The 12567-nt window shown below is 42.9% G+C and overlaps 1 protein-coding gene across 4 annotated transcripts in view; it reads right to left on the bottom strand.

Moving 5' to 3' along the window:
- tox2 (TOX high mobility group box family member 2) overlaps positions 1-12567 on the bottom strand; it is a 101717-nt gene that overhangs the window by 42123 nt on the left and 47027 nt on the right. The gene's annotated exons all lie outside the window — the stretch shown is intronic.

Here is a 12567-nt window from a genome sequence, read left to right as displayed (position 1 = left end):
CTAGTTTCTGTGCTTACTTTCAGTCAGACTCAAAGACAAGTGCTAAAGCTGATTTCTGTTAAACTGGCATTTTTTGGAGAGCTGTAGGAGGTTCAAGCCACTTGCTCTGATTGACATCATTAGTTATGTGAAGTGGCTTTCCAAAAACTGGATGGAGGTGGTGAGTTAAATGATGACATGACTTGTCTTAAAAGACAAAATTTGAGAATAAGATTCAGGCTGAGAATTTCTGAAATTTCTGCCAGCCAGACACAAAGGCTGTTTCACTTGACAGCTCTTACCAGAAACATGGCTGACTAATCGCCACCCAGCTAGAGAGCAAGAGACCACACAGACTCCAAGAGGTGAGAACAGCCTTTAGTGCTTCTGCACTTCACCAGAGAAATGAGGACAGGCCAGCCCCGCTAATTCAGAGCTCAGAAACACCAACCTCAAGTGCCCCACAGGGAATGTTTAGGTTAGAAGAGAGGTGATGGTTTGAGGTTATGTGGAGAGGATGACAAAGACAAGGGAGACTGTATCCCTGAGCAAACGGTCAGAGTGGGTAAAGATCACGTGAAAGTGGGAAGGAGAGAAGGGGAGATTCTGAAGGTATGGGGGTGTGAAGAAAGAGAGAAGTAGAGATAGAGAGTGAGGATGGAGAGCGTGAATGAGAGAGAAAAACAGAGACAGAGGAGAGGAGGGTTGTAGCAGCAGCAGTGGCAATAGAGCCTGTGGTTGTTCTGGCTGTAGTGTGATTAACACTGGGGTCACAGCCAGAGGCCGCAGCTTGAAACACACACACACACACACACTCCCAGAGGCCTTCACTGCCCCTAAGCCTGACACGGCTATTTACGAGGAAACAAAACACACCTCGAGACGGCGAGTGGCTGAGATGAATTACTGCTGCTCTAAGGTCAAGTAACGGGATGGATGTGTGCCTACAGTAACCTACTCTGCTGTTTCCATTTTAAATCACAGTCAGATTCAACTTCAGTGCTTTGTGTTTTTATCTTGATACATGACACAGTCAGAGCACAAAACAAACTACAACACAAAGGCAGTTTCTAGCAACATTATTCAATTTGAAGCCCCAATTCCATTTCCACGTTATCATTCAGTCTGTAATGGAACTGTTACTTCTAGTGCAATGATTTCTGTCTGATGGCACTATTAGTTTGCTGGAGGAACAATCACTGTATTCTGCAATGAAAATGAAATCACTTTCTTTATTGCTCTTGGAAAATGATTTTACATGCTGTCCTAATCACATCGTGCTAGACATGATGGTGTCTTGGAAAAGGTTATTTTCAAACCAGATCTGATGAGCAGAACAGGGTAAGAAGAAAACAATTATGCAGAGAGTCAAAGAGCAAAGTGAAGTGTGTGGTGGTGCTTCTGCTGCACAATGGGAAGGAGTCAGAGAGGGCAGAGATGTTAGAATAACAAACAATATCTAAATCGAGAGGAGAGGTAAAAATAATGATTTTCCTGCCTCTCTGTGGTCAGCAACCGGTCAGTTAAAGTCAAAGCACAATAATCAAATTGAGGCACAGGAACAGGAGAGGACCTTGGCTAAGACATCTCCGCAAGACCCTGAGAAATAAAAGCTTTCCAGGCGTGTTAGTCCCTATTCCAACCCAGAGCACGTTGAAAGGAACAGTTTAACATTCTGGGAGATAGTGTACATGTAGAGTAGATATGTTTGACAGTTATGCTAAGCTAGGCTAACTCCATGCTTACCATACAGAGGAGAGTTCGATCTCATCTAACTCTCAACAAGAAAGTGATACAGCATACGTCTCTCAGTGTCAAACTGTTCCTTTAAAGCACAGACATGGAGTCAAATCATTCAGGAACTGTTATTTACTGAAATCGGCTTTACTCCAACATCCACCAGGCTGAAGTGTCACTGACCAAAACCTCCAAGTGAGACTAATTTGAACCTGACCCCGGATCTCTGCATGAGCATGTGGCACCTTTTCTAATGTTCATTAAACATTTTGAACACATGGAAGATAACAGCTCTGACATGCTGGGAAACAACATCAAAAATTAGACATGCACTGCACCAAACACAGAGATCTGTGACTGAAATATTTGTACAATTATGTAACAAACCAAACAAACTACAGTAAAAAACTAAGAACAAATGAATAATTCATGGGGCTTTACAATGGTCGGAGAAAGCTGCTCTGTCTGCCAGGTGGCGTTTGTTGTCTGCAGAAATCAGAGGAAACTCTGTGCATATAAAGTCCTCTCAGGTAACCTGACTCATATTATGTAGATCATTTTCCAGAAGTCATAATGTGAACATCAGTGTGAACATACGAGCGGCTGACATGAGAGAAAAGGCAGGTTTGTAAGGGAAGGGCGAGCTTGTCGTGTCTCTCTCTCTGTTTGCTTTCCTGAGGCTTTGAGGTCATTAATCATAGCGGTCAAATCTACAGCAAAACAATTGAGCAAAGGAAAACACAGACAGAGAGAGAGGGGGAGGGGGGTGAAGGTGAGAGAGAGAGGTGGAGCACTACAGTGAGATGGAGGGGAGGGCAGTCATGGAGCGAGGGAATGAAGGGGAAAAATTCTGAGATAGATTGAGGCTCCAGAAAGAAAAGGGACAAGCGAGGCCTGTACGACTGACGCACTTGACACCAGACTCCTGTTTGCATTGCAGAAATGCAAATACATGAGAGAGAGAGAGAGAATGGGAGGGAGAAAATAAAGTGGGAGCGAGGCTATAAATAGACTTGTGTTTGCGTAAAGCCAAACCAATGTCAGTTTGATGCAGGAAGTGCACCACAGTCATTGAGGTTACAGAACAACTGTTGACTGGAACACAGCGAATCAGAAATGCAGCTCTGCAGAACCTTCAAACAAGGACTCACATCTAGAGTGGTATCTTAAAACTGTCAATTTTATCCATCCATCTATTCAGGTACAAGTTTCCCTTTTAAAAATATATCATGAAACTCTAAAATTAAAATTAAAGATTAGGAAACCAATGAACGGTTAGGGCCCAAATTCCATTTGTGATGTGCTGCTGCGTTCTGAACCCTCTCAGATCATCTGGGACAGGTCTGCTTTCTGTCCCCAGAGTCGAAACCAAACATGGAGGAGCAGCATGTGGCTTTTTATGCACCACATATCTGAAACAAACTCCCAGAAAGCTTGAGGTCTGCACCAACTCAGTTTGAATCAAAGCTTCAAACTTTTCTGTTTGCCACCAACTTCTATTAAATTAAATTTGGGAATATATATTCATATCCTTCACTGCACTGCAGCTGCTCTGTAACTTTTACTCTCCTGTTTACTTTCTCACTCTTTTTAAGAGTTTTAGCTCGTTTTTAGCTTCTGTTTTATTGTACTCTTTTAAAATCCTACCTCTTATATTGTCTTTTGTTCCTTTGAGAAAAACACTTTGAACTGTTGACAGATTCTATAGAAATAAGCTTCCCAAGTTTTTCATTGATTCCAGTGAGAGAAATTAGGTCAGTTTATGTGTTGATCCATAGTTTCATGCTTTATCTGTTTATTCATCTAATTGTGTCTTTGCATGTTCCATACTGTGCTGATGTGTTCTAAATATCAGTGTGTTTGGTCTTGTCTCAGGTTCAGTGTGCACTGTAGTGAGTATGTTATTTGTAGGTTGTGCACTGAATGGACAATGGAGTAGTACACTGCCTGTGTTCATGTAGCAGTGGCAGACTGAGTGGATGCTGTGTACCACTGAATCCTCAGACGCTTGAGATCAGTATAAAATTTGGGCACAACTGAAAATGAATTTGCTACAGACAGAACGTCTTAATTATGAAAATGTTGAAACATGATTTATATTATATATTATACTATATTATATATAGATTTATATGAATGCACTGAGAGAACGAGTGTTGTTTGTACCTGATGGTTTGATTTGACTTAAAAAAGCAAACAAAATGTTCTATTTGTAGATGTCGAAGTCACTTAACTCCAAACTGTTTTATGATTAAAAACCAAATCAAACCAGTGCCCAGACCTTACAAACAGAGCTGTGCTGATCCATTTCCTTCTCTCACTGTACTCATTTGAATACCTAAATTCTGGGTGACTGCCAATACCAAGTGCTGATTGGATATCATTGCTCTTATTTTCCCAAATTTAACTTCAGTTTAATCTCACTGTGTGGAACTAATTGAGATAGATAAGACCTGCATTTAATGTGGATGTAAAATCAAGTCAGAGCACTCACTGAGGTCAGTAATGGGGCAGAGCATCCCTACTTATGAAAAAAGCTCAGTTTTGTATCAGCTCCATATTCCTGCTATGCAGTTATTTTGCATTCTGTGCTTCAGCGCCGCTAACCTGCAGTGATCTACACGAGAGGCTTTTCTTATAAGGTCGCTGTGAGCCCAGCTGTGCTTTACTCTATGTACTGAATACCAAATCACACCACCGGTACCTGCAGCCAGGGATGTTTTAGATTTAAAGAAAGATGAGGCAGGAGAGACGGAGAGAGGACGACTTAACCCTCCTCCTGGTCTCTTCTCATGGTTACAACGTGCGCCTCGCCAGTTTTTCAGCCCAGCGTAACTAATCGCATGTCAGTCAATGTGCTGATGGAAAGAGGCAGCAGTCAAAATACCTGTGTCAGGGCTGTGGTCATTAGAGCATTCAATGTCTCGATGGCAGGCGCACACATACACACACACACACACACATATATATATATATATATATATACATACAAACATAACGAAGGCACAGGGAGTATGGGGGATGGTGTGCTGTAACACAGATATGGATTGCCTGTGTGTATGTGAGAATATCTCTGCTGCTGCACGTCTATTCCACCTCTATACGTTCCTTATGTACGTGCATGTTTGCACACTGTATATACAACCTGAGTGTGCGTGCATTGCACACATGCCTACGTGTTTGTGTAATGTATCTTATCCTATAATACACACATTGATCCCGGTGAGATAAAGATAACAAAGTTAGACCTTCCATAATATTTATTTTCCCATAACAGACCTGCTCAGCCACGCCCAGTCATATAACTCCATGCAGATGAAATATGGTCTTCATTACATCTAAACCTCGACACACAGAAACTAGTGAGGAGAAACAGAATTGCCCTTCTTTCTCGACTGAAAGAGCACGAAATGAATTGGAGCAGCTGAGATTTTTTACATTACCATGACAAATACAGCGAAATGGGGAGGACAGAGAGAAAAGGGAGAGATACAGGGAGAGGGAGGAGGGAGGGAGACACATGGCGACAGACAGAAAAGGGCAGATCAGACAGAAAGACCAAATTGTGTGAAAAAAAAACACATCAGCTCAATTTGTGCTTGACTGTAAGCTGTGAGCTGAGAGGAGAAATAAAATAAGGCATTTAGCTGGGGATCATGTTAAACCATGCAAGTGAATGAGTCCCCCGAGAAGAGTGTTCCCTCTCTCGCTTATGATGGACTTAATTGCCTCTATCAGTGTTAAGATATAACATTCATCTCAGGTTTATTGCTCGGCTTTATGGTCTTGTCCATCACGCTGAGGGGTTTCAAGAGGCGGGCCACTCCTCAAATGGCACCTTAAAATAATGAGACAGATTACAGAGTAAAAAGGAAAAAAAGCATCATTTATATTTGGAAAATGAGAGCGTTTTAAAAGAACTCTGGATGAGCAGATCTGGTATGTGAGCGAGCCGGTGGAGCAGAATGCTTTAGATGGTATGCTGGATGGATTACTCTTCGGTTTCTGGGTCTTTCAAAGTGCATGGTTGGTCGGGCTAAAGGCACACACATCTCCCCCACCTCTGACCCCCGAAAGCTCTGGGTAGGTGTAGGGTTTCAGATGGCCACACAATCGTACCATTGTGCTCCTGTTAACACAATGAAAACAAAGCTAACACATCGCTGACATTCAACTCCCCCCACCACCACCACCTCCACCACCTCCCCACCACTCTGTCTAACCTTGACTTCCAGCACAACTCAAGGGGAACACACAAACAGATAATCAAGAGATACACAAATCTGGAAAACAATACACCACAACCCACTGTTTGTGATGTAAAGAGAAATGTTTCACTGGTCGATTGGACCGAATCAATAATATTTAACATACAATAAGCTGAACATGCTGCTGGAGTAACGCGACATTGACGTATCATTTCATTTCTTTAAGATGCAGTTCTGATCTCCTAAAACAGGCTGCTTCCCATCACATGAAGGCTTGAGAACCATGTCTGTGTGTTCCATTAAATCTATTAAATCCACTTGCATTATATCATAGCGCTTACCACACAATAGGGGCCTTTCAAGGGCAGTCCCAGAGGAAGCCAACAAAGGGCCCTCTCTTTCAGGGACTAGTCAAGTAATTCAGAAAGAGCCAAACCCCATTTTTGTGTGTGTGTGTGTGTGTGTGTGGATCTTCTTCTCCAGCAGACCCACAATCTGCAATTTCACCAAGTCAAGAAAAAGAGAAAAGAGTTAGAGAGCAGAAAAAGAGAGCAGCAAGATACCTGTTTTTTTTCTTTTCCTCTCAAGTGCCTTATTTAAAAAGAGACAGGACCTGGTGGAGGAGTGTTCCTCCCCAAAATAGTGAGTCTCTGGGACAGAAAAAGCACAGACCTAGAAAGAAATGCCAGGCAGCAATCTGAGAGCAAATGAGGGCTGATTGTTTTCAATAAATACACTCATTTGCATACATCACTATTGTTACCTCAACCACAGAGGTTATGCTTTCAGTTGTGTTTGTCAGTCTGTCAAACTCTTATCACCACACAAGAACATCAATATTGAACAGTTCTGCAAAAGCCCCAATGACACCGTGTCTGATATGAGAAGGTTTTTAAATTCTGCTTTCTACAACATCTGCACACAGCAGCGCTATGAAACGGACGGATCGTGGTTATGTAAAATAAACTATGATTAAGGCAGAGTTAGGCAAATAAAACTCTGGTTAGAGAGAGATGATAGTTATAAAAGGTGCTACATCCACTTCCTCAACCTCCATAGCCTACGTCCAGCAGCACTAACCTCACCATGGATATTGGCAGATTTTGGTTAGATGATCAACCCAAAATTCCTCTGCCAAATACCAAAGATTTGCTAACTCCAGTTATTCAAAATGCAAGAGTTTTCAGCTCCTCTTGGTCGCACATCTGATGATGATGACGATGATGATAAACTGAATGTTTTTCTGGAGGTTTGAACGGTCGGACAAAACCGGACTTTTGGAGACATCAGTTTGGGTTCTGGAAAAATGTAAAGGACATGATTTTCTGTCATTTTGTCGACAATATGACTAATTGATAAAGACTGAGAAAAAAGTCAACAGATCAATCATAAAAAATAAGTGATGTCACCTGTAGGTGGAGCTACAGCAACATGATAAACATACATGACCATAACTCAGCGTTCATCAATCTGGAGTATTTTAGACTGCACAGAATGCATATTTGACAAGTTTTGACAAAACACGCTCACTCTTTTAAATTTGTGCAAATAATGACCTTCTCCATTCAGATCACAGTTCCTGCCTCTTGCTTTGTCCTGCAGCAGGACACCATGCAGTAACTTAAGCTGTTTAAGAACTGTTTTCCCAAAGAAACCAACCTGGTGTAAGTACAGTAATTTGAAAACACACAATACAGCACGACCACGAAAAAAACCCTGTCTTTCTGTATTTAGGACTTCACCATGTATTTAAATCTAAATGCAGCATACAGCTCCGTCTACTTCTGTCAATACAGCTCAAAATAATTCACTGTTCTTTCATTCACTGCCATGCTGACTCCACATCCAGCCTCTGCCACTAGCATTCAGGCAGAATTTTCTATTACCAATCTAATTGCACATTCCACCCTGACAAGAGCTCATTAAACCTTAATTATACACATGTTGTTTTCTACAAACATCTCCATTTGGGTCTCTCTGCCTTGTAATTGTTCAGCAGGGACAACCAGTTGAGATTTCGCAGATTGAGAGTGAATAAGAGAGAGAGAGAGAAAAAGAGAGGAAGAGAAAGAGAGGTAAAGGGAAAGCTAGAGGGGGGGTGGGGGGAGGAAAAAAAATACCAGAGAGAGAGAAAGAGAGAGAGGAGTGTCTGGAAGTAGGTCATGCCTCTCCATAAACAAGGCATGGTTTCTAAAATAATATACCCATCCAGTGGAAGTAATGCCAAACAACTGAGCGAATGTGGAGCTCATGTAATATTTACAGAGCACTAATACATAGATGGCAGGTCTTTTTCTCAGCATACCCCCCCCCCCCCCAAAGCCAGAGGTTTCTTTTTTTCATCTGCTTTTTTTCCTCTTGCCATTTGAATTTCAGAGAAAGCCAACTACACTGATATATCTGGCAGAGTGGGGGTTGGGGTGAGGGGAGGATTTTTTTTTGGAGGGGGGGGGGTTAAGATGTTGAGTTTCCCTTACTTTCTTTCTCCCTTCTTTTCTGCCTCTCCTGTCTGTTCCTAACCCCCCCGCCCCCCCGCTTCCTCTCGCCATCGCTCTCTCCACATTGGCTTTGGCTGTGATGTTTTTTCACACATTTGTTACATTTTAGCGAGGGAAAGTGGGCCTTAATCCAGACTCTTTGAGGCATGGACGATGATATTACTGTGGAGAATCGGCCTTTTAAAGACTTCTTTAAACTCCAGCTGGTGCTGTAAGGTCACCGAGCACTTGTTCGACGTCTGACCCAGCGTGATGCTTCTGGGCTCGGGACTAACTGGCTGTGTCCACTCTAGGCCGGGCTTTCTGGGCTTTTGACAGTGCCTGGCAAAGCTGCTGCAAGAGGGAAAAGACCATAAAGGAGAACCTCTTCAGCATGTCTGCAGGTCCGAGTCCTGTGAGGAAAACTGTGTCTGCCGATTGTTGTGTTTGATATGCAGGAGATCTGCAGTAGCCAGCCTGGTTTGGCAGCTAATGAGAGATGAGTGGGAATAGATACTTACTTTAAAACAACACGGACGCTGTACATAAGTCCAGTTTAACTTATCTGGAGCAAAGCTGAGAGTATCTGGGGCTCCCAAAAATATAAGCCTCCTTACTGTAGATGAGCAGACGTCACCTTGGCCCAGCAAAATATCAGCATTAACATTCAGATGCTGATTTCTGCCACGTTACCTAACACTGCTACAATCATTATTTGAGGTTTACAAAAGCCTATTGTTAGAGTAACTATGGTTTCATACTGTATTAATGTGGGTTCTGTTCATGACACCTTAGTATCAGATGCTGATAACAATCTGTGGTGGCATGACGTGAGATGTCTGCCACCGACCGTCCAGTGTCACCACCACTTAGCACCTCAGAGTGCCCATGCCAGGCCTCGCCGTCATCGCTGAGGACCTTCTCAGCCTGTTGACACCAGCTGTGTGCATCACTGATTCCCACCCAGCAGCAGAAAAAAATCTAAATAAATAGCCTGCCATCAGCTCACTCCTGGTTTGCAATATAACAATTATCTTGGCAATGTTATTATTTTACACTACGTGTTTGTTGTGTGTGTCTGTTGTGTTTGTTTGTTCAGTTGGTTTGTTAAAATATTCCATTCTTAGCACAATTACAGTGGAACATCCCTCAGTTCTCGCCAACATCAAACACGCTCACTGTACGGTGTGATGTGAGCCATGTCAGGATAAACAAACACGACATATTAAACAGGAAAATGAGTCACTCTTATTATCCCTCCAAAATAAATCTGGAAAACACTAATTATAACAACCTGAGCCTGATCCTGACTGATTCACCCCTGCTCTCTGCCTCTGTGTATGTATGTACAGTGTGTGTGTGTGTGTGTGTGTGTGTGTGTCACATTCTTCTCCTGCTGCTGCCTTAATAGGCAGTCTCTTAGATATTCGCTACAGAATAGCGCTCATGCAATATTAATATCACACCAAAATATGGAAGCTGGAGCCCCCACTCCATCTCTCACTCCCTACATAATTGACTATGCAAGGCTCCAAATCAGCTCGGAAAGAGAGAGAAAGACACAGAGAGGGAGAGAGAGAGAGAGAGAGAGAGAGAGAGCTAGAAACCAGGAGGAAAGATGCAGAGTGAGAGAGAGAAAGAGAAGTCCTGAAACGATCCTGTCATCTCTGCACTATAGCAGATTCTGAACCTTCACCCTGTGTATCACTGTCAAGGCAGTGGAGCTAAAACAACAACAACTACAATGTTAGCTCAAACAGTATGACTCCCTGCAAACAATACACTGATGCTTATCCAACCTGAGCTAAAACAAACCTCCAATCCAGCAGCTGTGAGAGTCACTGAGCATCACCTAAACACTCAGTGCATTTCATTATTTCATCATGTGATAGTATAGTTACTCTGCAGACGACTAAACTGATCGACATATTAAACAATGCTGACCTGAACTCATGCTGTGCAGACAAACTCTGGGATCTATTCTAGAATCCAATGGAATATTTTGTGGTTTTAGTGAAACATGTAAACTGGTGTAAATCTGAAGTAGATCATGGAGTGCTGGGTCTGAATATTTAAATCAGTGTAAACATGTAAACTGTAAAAATCCAATAATGGTAAATATTTTTTTGGTCACACATCAGCGTATATACTTTCTTCTCTCTTGTGCTGGCCCACGTCTGAGACGTTTGTCCTATTTAATGACAGTATGTTAAAGACTGAGCTGGTGGCTGATTGTTCAGTTAAACTTCGGCTGAGATTGGTTACACCAGTCTCTTTTACAAAATAGTGATCGGAGTATTTGGCCATTAAAGGAACAGTTTGACTCAGTTTCTTTCTGAGAGTGAGATGATAGCACTCCTTCATGTTTGTGTGGAGCTGGAGCCAGGGGTCAATTAGCCTAGCTTAGCATGAAGAATAAAAAAACAGGGGGAACCAGCTGATCTGATTCTCCCAAAGATTCCACATGTGACACCTCTGAATCTTACTAATTTGCTGCATGTGCTGGGACTCCTCATCTCTCTCCCTCTAAAACAACACATTTCTCTTTGTACACAGATTAAACAAATAATGTATCAATAGGTGAATGTTTTTTTAAACTTTGGACACACCCAGGCTAACTGTTACAACATGCTTTTAGTCTTTATGCTAAGCTAAGATAACTAGCTCCCTGCTCCATACTTCTCAGAGTTAGGTCATAAGAGGTGAATAATGCGAGAGAGTGAAAAGGTCTTGTTCAGCGCTCTGGTACATGCTCATACTCACCAACTCACTTCACACACATTCAGGCCTAATGGACATTATGCAGAATGCATTTGTGAGTTTGAGATAGATTCATCCACATTCCCATTATCAGGAAGAATTCATATACAGCAAAGAGCACTTCCCCTGAAAAGACCCGCCCCTTAGCACACACACACACACACACACACACACACACACACACACACACACATTCGTACACATACATGCAGGGATGGCAAGATCACTACAGAGAGCTGGGGGAGTCACGCCCTCTGCACCGAGCATTTTAAAAAATGAACTGTAGGCATTTAGAGCCATAATAGATGTTGAGAGAAAGAAAAGGAAAAGGTTGCGGGGGCAGAGTCGGTGGTTGGGAGGTGTGTGTGTGGGGGGGGGAGGTGGAGGTGGGCAGTGCACCTTGACAGGAAACACAGAGGTGAAGAGCAGGAGTCGGAGGTTAGTTTGACAGAGAGAAAAGAAGTGGTGGTGGTGGTGGTGGGGAGGGGAGGGGGGGTAGCTGCGGAAGTGCCAAGCCCACTTTTAACTGAACCAAGGGTGGTGAGTGGTGGGGGGGGGGTGAGGGAGGGAGGGACAGAGATAGAGATCAGGGGAAAATAAAAGGGGTGTGCAGGGGAAGGAAGAGGGGAGGAAGGAGAGAGGAGCTGGGGGTTGAGAGGGAAGGTGGGGGGGGCAGGGACCTACTGCACCTTGACACTTGCTCTCACCGCAGCACCTGATAAGTGCAATGGAAAAACGTCTGGTTTCCTCCTGCATGTTAAGTGGTTTATATTCTCCTCCTCTCCATGCAGCCTGTAGCTACAGCCTGCTACTGTACTGACGCTGTAGCCAGGTAATAACAGACAAAAGGAAATGACAGAAAACCAGAGAGGGAGGCAGAAAATAGCACATATTGTCTCCTTTTGATAAATTCTAATCTGCACAAAAAATGTAATCTTTAAGTTGTTGCAGAACAAAGCAGCCAGGAGATTTAGAAATGTTCTTTTCCACACATTAATGTTTACCCATCACTGTTTAACACGGCCCTCTTCATTTTATAAACAACTCCTGCATAGAGATTTAGATGCTGATTTAATTTGCACAACAGAGGATCAGATGAAAGTGGATATATATCTTTACCACCTCACGCATGTCCTGACAAGGAACTCATTCCCATGATTTGTAAGTGGGTCTCTCCACAGAGCAGCATTAACAATATTCACTTTAGATAACGTATGATTCCAGGCCCTGGGAGAGGGTGGGTTTCTTAGAAATGCTTTGTTAGCACTCCCCCCCTTGATAAATGATTTAGGACATGTGGCCTGAGACATCAATACAATCTCTGTTGTAATTAAAAAAGGTGCGCACCAACAATATTACGCAGCTTTCGCTTTGTCTGTCCCTCTTACTCTGCCTCTCCCTCACTC

This window comes from Lates calcarifer, linkage group LG12, assembly GCF_001640805.2.
Source record: "Lates calcarifer isolate ASB-BC8 linkage group LG12, TLL_Latcal_v3, whole genome shotgun sequence".
Classification (NCBI taxonomy): domain Eukaryota; kingdom Metazoa; phylum Chordata; class Actinopteri; family Centropomidae; genus Lates; species Lates calcarifer.
The sequence above is the reverse complement of the archived record's forward strand: the minus strand, read 5'-3'. Positions and strand labels throughout refer to the sequence as shown.